This window comes from Arvicanthis niloticus, chromosome 27, assembly GCF_011762505.2.
Source record: "Arvicanthis niloticus isolate mArvNil1 chromosome 27, mArvNil1.pat.X, whole genome shotgun sequence".
Taxonomy (NCBI): domain Eukaryota; kingdom Metazoa; phylum Chordata; class Mammalia; order Rodentia; family Muridae; genus Arvicanthis; species Arvicanthis niloticus.
Genome location: NC_133435.1, coordinates 22,116,638 through 22,123,763, shown reverse-complemented (window position 1 = coordinate 22,123,763; position 7,126 = coordinate 22,116,638).

Genomic DNA, 7,126 nt, shown 5'->3' with positions numbered 1-7,126 from the left:
TGTAACTATCTGATAAGAAGGGTATCTGTATGCAACCCCCAAATTGGTCACAGTCCATGGGTTGAAAACTGCTGCTTTAGAAGGGTAATAAGATCAAACCCTCAGTGTGACAAGTAAACTCTTAGGAATGGCTGTCTAGTTCACATTCTTCCAATTGTAAATGAACAAGAATACTAGTCCAACACTTTGCAGCAGAACTAAATGTTGGTTGTTAAGCCCCTGAAAAGGGCAGATTCTTACATTTTTAGGCCAGTTAAATTTTAGACATTGTTATAGTTTTTATTTCCTGTGTGAAATCCTTACATTTTTAACATTTAACTGATTCTTTGTGAATTTCATATCATGTATCCCATCCCATGTAAGGCTCCATATCTGCCTTCACAACCTCCTCCTAACAGAAAACGACCAACTAACCAAACCAAAACCCATCTCACAGTTGAACCTGTTTGCCACACAGTATAACCTTCTGCACACACAGCTTTACTTGCAAATGTTCGTTGCGCTGGGTCATAGGTGTGATTCCAGGCCTCTGGATTCTGCTCCACTATCTCGGACTCTTCTGAGGCAGTCTGTTGTTACCCTGTGTCATGGAGATCCTGCAGCCTTGGTTCTTCAGGACGGGCTCCTTCATATGTTCCAGCAGTTCATAGATGGGGTAGATGCTGGGGTGGGCCAACTCAGAGCTGTGGATCCTAGCCTGGGTGGAAGCTGAATTGGTCAACCCACCAGCTCTCCTGGGCCTGCACCACCACCAGGGCAGCTTTCCCAATCCCCCAAGGTTGATGAGACAGTGCGGCTAACCTTGCAGCAGTAGTGAAGATTGGGACCATCTCTCCAGCACCCACCTGTGGAGCCCTTACTAACTGCTCTTTGTTATCTGGAGTGTCTATTGGCAAATGGGTCAAGGCCATCTTCACTTATTTAAACATGGCTATCATGAATTCTAAACACACACACAGATTTTCCCTTCTTGAGAATGATGTATTTCGGTCTCCCCGCTTCCTGATTTTGAGATCCAGTCATTGTGTTTGTTCTCCTTTAGCCCAGGTTGACGATGTCTTCATCTAGAGGCAGCAATGCTAAACACACTACTTCAGGTCTGGCTTTCAGGTAGTAAGTAATCAAAAGAACTAAACATCTTTTTCTGGACATGTTATTTCATTTAACGCATTTTAATGCTTTGCTAACCTACTTGCTAATGTATGTTGAACTCATAGTTAATTTTTTTTGACTATTTCTCATGTGTTGGTTGGATACTTGTTTTTCAGTATTGGGTTTTTACCTAATAAATTATCGTTATCATTATTATTATGTACAAATGCAGTGATTTTGAATCTTACCTCCATTATCCAGCAGCTTACACATCCCCTCAAGCCCTAGATCTGCATCTTTGAATACATGATATGCATATCACAATCAGCCCTGTAGCCACAAACTAGTGGTGAAAATAGTAACTATGACAATGTCTAGTGGACAGGCTGTCTTTAAGGGATGCTGTGGAATAATTTAATGGATGACTATCCATTTAACCAATGACTGCCAGAGATTTTCCTCTAGAAGATCAAACTGAATTCATCAATAATTTTAGGATATTGTAGCTCCAGCAGGAGCAACCAACTTCCTCCATAGTCCTTGGAGAGACAGCATGGAATGCTCCGTCCGATGCAGTTGTTTCACCAGAACAATCTTTCTCAAAATTCTCTGAGAAATGGCTCAGCGGTTAAGAACACTAGCTGCCCTTACAGAGGATCTGGGTTCAATTCCCAGCACTCACACGGTCTCTCAAGTCTCTACAACTTCCGTTGTAGGGGATCCAAGGCCTTCTTCTGGTCACCATGGGCACCAGGCACGCGTGTGATACACAGACATACACGCAGGCTAAATGTTCACACATATGAAATAAAAATAAACCTTAAAATTTTCTCTGAAAAAAATCTGACTCTTACCAATAACTTTAAGGATGAATTACAGGTAGAAACTTTTCTAAGTAATTCTGATGCAAGGCCAGGATTCAAACTCTGGTGAACATCTGTGAGCTAGAAATGGCACCCAGACACAATTAACACATTTCCTGCTGCTCCTTTCCCAGGAGAATTCAGCACACAGCCAGAGCCCTGTTTCTCACCGTTCCTCAGAGATGCATGGGGCAGAGTCCGCACACTTCGGACATTCATCTTTGTTCCCCATGTTTGTCTGGGTCCTCAGCTTTCTCGTCCCGTGTTTGCTCTGCTGTTTCCCTCTAATACTTCTCTTTCACCTAGAAGACAAAAGGAAACAACACTGAGCATCTCTACTCTCTCTTTTTTCTTGTGTCAACACTATCACATTGATCCAAAGAATCCCCGCCCCCTCACTGTGATTGGCAGGTGTAATACCACCAGAAAGTAGTTAAGAGCCTGCTTGCTCATATTCATCTTCCATGATAGCATCATGTCCCAGGCCCTCTGCAAGAACAGGAGAAAGGGCATTTCTAAATGAGAATACAGCAGCCAAGTTCACAGCCTGGGGAAAATTGCTTTGAAATAACTTTTATCTGTAACCACACAAGAACACAGTAAATAGTCTCTATGTTTTACAGCTATCAAGTTGGTTTACAGGAACCTTTGAGGTCAGGCCCCTTCTTCCTTCAACCTGTTCATTTCTTGCATCATTTCTACCCACCCATCCTCTTTCCATACCTTTCCTAGGGCCGGAATAATTCTGTCTTACCATTCAAGCATCAACGTAGATATCATTTCCTCTGAGAAGACTATGCTGATGCCACAGCTGGGTGTCTTTCCCTTGTGTACCCATAGTGCCATTGATAATCTGTTTCTTGCCTTTCTCTCTCAGGGGAACATTGGGCTATGTCATTCTCCTCTGTGATCCAAAGCACTCAGCACAGTGCTTAGCACTGTTCTCAGTCATAGACAGTGTTGAATGAATGGAAGACAAAACGATAGCTCTTCTCTTCCATCTTGATCCTTCCGATAAAAAAGCAGCTTTGGGTATCAGCAGGTTAGAGCCAGGAAATCTGTGGATAAAAGAACTATCTAATCATCTGCAATGAAAAATGCAGACAGATGGCCTTAGCTTTTCAGCTACTGATAGTACAAGAAGGAAATATATGTATACCCTGTGTGTGTGTGTGTGTGTGTATGCATGTATGTGTGTGTATGTGTGTATGTGTGTGTTTGTGTATGTATGTATGTGTGTGTATGTGTGTTTCCCAGCTTGATCAGGCAATATGATGACTTTCAGAAAACAATTTTGCTGTTTGTAAACTGAAGGAATGAGAGGTGGAAGTAAATGAGAAGAAATAAATATGGGGCTGCACAGTATGCTTTTAATAGTCGATTTTTGGGAAGATAACGACACTGTAAAAAGGGACGATGATTCATCAGGGAACAAGACAATTAATCTCTTTCCTCACAAGATTATTCAGACTCAGAACTATTCCACGCATTAAACTCTGAAATCTGCTCACTGCAGCTCTTTGATTTTTTTGTTTACTTTATGTGACCTTCCTTCTGCTTTATTCATGAGCTAATGTGGGTAGTTACCTTTCATAAGGGAATTGTGGCTCTGTCCATTGCAGAAACTATATTTGGATACAGTTTTGAATGCAATTGCACAGTACTTTCCAAAGGTACATATGCAGGACTGGAGACATGGAGAATGTTATAGACACTCCTCTGAGGTTACTACAAATCTGAAGAGTTGAGTATTTTTGAGTTGCTTCTTATTTCCTGTCATGTTTGGGACTCCTGCAGTCTTGGGTGGTCTTAAACTCACAGTGCTCTATGATGCTCTTGCTTCAGCCTCCTGAGCCCTGGAATTATAGATGTGTGCTATTCCATTCCTGGCTGAGATTATTTTTTTTTTAAAGCCAATTTCATCTTAGATTCTAGTAACAAACATCAACTCATCTCCTTCACCGAGGGTTCTTACAGGAGCTTCTACTGCCCCTGTCTACAGCTTCAGGCAAGGTGAACTCTGGCTCTCTAGGATTGGTCTATCCCACCAAGCTCTGAGGCCCCAGCATCCAACCCAGGGATGACACACTCAATGAAGCCCAAGCAATGTTTGCACCACAGTGTTCTTGCTAAGGTCCTTCTGGCATCTTACATGTAGGGTCCCTCATAACTTCTACCTTGTGTAGTAAGACTTTGAGTGACGTGCAAATTACATTTCTAATCAATAAGTTTCTTCATTATTTTGTGATTCAACCAAATATTGCTAGTGAGTTAGATTGTGCCCTCATGGTTCTGGGCGATGCAAAACCCAAGGTCAAGGCACTGGGGAACTTACTCTGTGGTCAACATGGCTCCCTGGTCCATAGCTGAGTGTCTTGTGACCACACCTTCACATGCTGGGGACAAGAGGCAGCTGTCTCTGTTGTCTTATATGGACACCGATATCACTCCTGAAGACTTTGCTTTAATGATGTCATCTAACCCTATCTGCCAAGCAAACACTCTGCGTCTTCACACCATGGCACCAGTGAGTAAGATCTCACTACTTAGACTGCAGAGATTTCTGTACCTAACAGATCTTTTACTCCACCCTTTCATGCGTGGAAGCAAATCTAACGTCAGGCTTCATCTGGGGAGTGTCTTGGAGCTGTATCACTCTGTGGTGTAAAGAACAGATTCATTTTTTTTGTTTTTTTTGTTTTTCGAGACAGGGTTTCTCTGTGTAGCCCTGGCTGTCCTGGAACTCACTCTGTAGACCAGGCTGGCCTCGAACTCAGAAATCCGCCTGCCTCTGCCTCCCAAGTGCTGGGATTAAAGGAATGGGCCACCACCGCCTGGCCAGATTCATTTTTATAACAACCCATCCTAGAGTTAAGCAACTTGCCATGGTATAATGACATTAATCCATTGATGCCAGACCCCTCGCCCCACCACTTCCTATTAGGTTCCTCCCTCCCAGCACTTCTGCGTTGGAGACAGTGTTTGCAGTGTTGGGAGACATATTCAAATAACTACACTCTGACATCTCCCTCCGTCCCTGGTTCCCTTTTCATCCATATCTCTGAGCACTGGGTTCAATATGATTAGAGACTCTCATCTCTGTAGATAATAATGTTTTTTTTTTTAAATAGTTAAAAGGTTACAGAACAATGTCTTCTAAATCTTAATGCAATTCTCTGAGGCATAATTAATATTCTACACTTGTGGTTATGTGCAGGATGGAGAGAGGAGACCCATTGCAGTCTTGGTTCGTACAAGGATTTATGAGTATATAGGACACAGGGAGTTTATTATGGCTGCTAGATCTGAGGTGGATGCTTTCAGAAGCAGGATTTCCGGCCAAAAGCTACATCACATACCCTGGCAAACACGCTTCCTTATTTTGTCTCATGATTCTTCAGGCCAAATGAATCCAAATTAATTGCACTTCTATTGATTTTATTCCTTTGGCTTAGCAGGCTCATCAGAAAGGGATCATTTTTATTTTTATCTTCATTTTGAGATGTATCTCAAGGCCACTTGGAAAGTAAAAGGCCCCAGGTTAGTGGCGCTCAAGATCCCGTTCTAAAAGCTTGAGTAGTAAACAGGGATTCAGACAAAATCTGTAGTCAGGTAAAGACATGTTCTCATGGCTTTTAAATTTTTTTCTCCAAGCCATCACAGAGGGGCAGGGGTTTTTAAAACCAGCTGCTTATTTCTGGTGTTACTACTAAAGTGTTTCTGGTTCTGCTTTGATACATCTCTGATAGTTCTATAAAGAAATAGATCCTTGTCTTTAAATATTATTGTTAAATTTTCTGATACATTTTTCCCCTCTGGGAATATGTGACTAGATTGTATCTCAGACAATGCGGCTTATCTCACACTGCTGAAACATTGTCTGTTAGCTTTCTCTTACCTTTAGAACAGTTGTCGTCGGAAAGAGTTGGCGAGAATTTATCCCAGAGAGGGTTTTAGGACACGATGCGCAGAGCGTGAACAACTCTTTTCCTAGCCATGCATGCAGGTTAGAAGTAGGTAAGCTAGCTAAGAGGAGAGCGGGGTGGGGGTGGGGGTGGGGGAGGGACTCCAGCATCCCGAGAAGGAAGGGTGAAGATGACGGGGGAGAAAAGACTGGAAAGCAAAGAAGGTTTGAGGACAGAGAAGGAGAGAAAACTTACTGCTCTGGGTGGATGAAGAACGAAAACAAAGAGGCAGCGTCCTCAGGTCAAGGAAAGCCTCATTGTGGAACAAAGATGGAGGGGGTGCCAGAAGAAGAGGGAGAGCGGAAATGAGTCAGAATGTCAATATTCAGAATGTGCTGTTGCTATGCCTCTTTCCCTTGTTCATCTTCGTTCTAAAGAAAGGAAACAGGAGCTGCGCCGTCAGCATGAGGTGCAGCGTAGGGGCAGGGCCAGCAAAGGTACTTCAGACAGCAGCACCTGCCTCTAACCACTGAGGCTGCCTTGGGTTGGGCTTCTCAGAAGCAAGGGCTGAGATGAGGGCTTGTGAATATCGGGAATCATGGGGGGGGGGGGAGGGAGGAAGCACCTAAGGACTGGGAGGTAGGGGTGGGAAGGAGAGGAGGTTGAACAAGAGAGCAGCAGCAATCAAAGGTTCTTCAGAGGACCATCCTTCAGGCATCTTCAAAGCCACACAGAATCATCCAATTAGGAGCTAGGAAGCTGCCATGTTTACGCTTTCACACCGGTGGTTCCTAACCAGAGATGAATTGCCCTCTAGGGGACGTTTGACAGGATATGAAGACTGATTCTTGGTTGTCACATTGGGAAAATGGGTACCCATTGTGGAGGTCAGGGGTCAACATCACACCATTCCTGTAATACACGTCAGCCTCCCCCAAGACTCCAGTTTGAGAGCCCCTGTGTACATGTCAACTGTCCAGTCAGGGCTTCTGTCAGGCCATACATTTAAGATCCCTAAACCTATCTTGGAGGTTTCATTCTGGCTGTTGGGACATGGGCCCTTGAACACGGAATTCATAGAGGAATACAAGACAGGATGGGTGGACACTGACAGAAAGTGAGAGAGACCTGGCTACTCAGCACATTTTGTTTAAAATAGTATATGCATCTTTTTCCAATCTTACAACCTCCAGGATCTCAGCAGTTATCTGGATTGTTAGCTATGGAAACTGTGTGCACTTTATTGGTCTATTTCATTCTGATAGA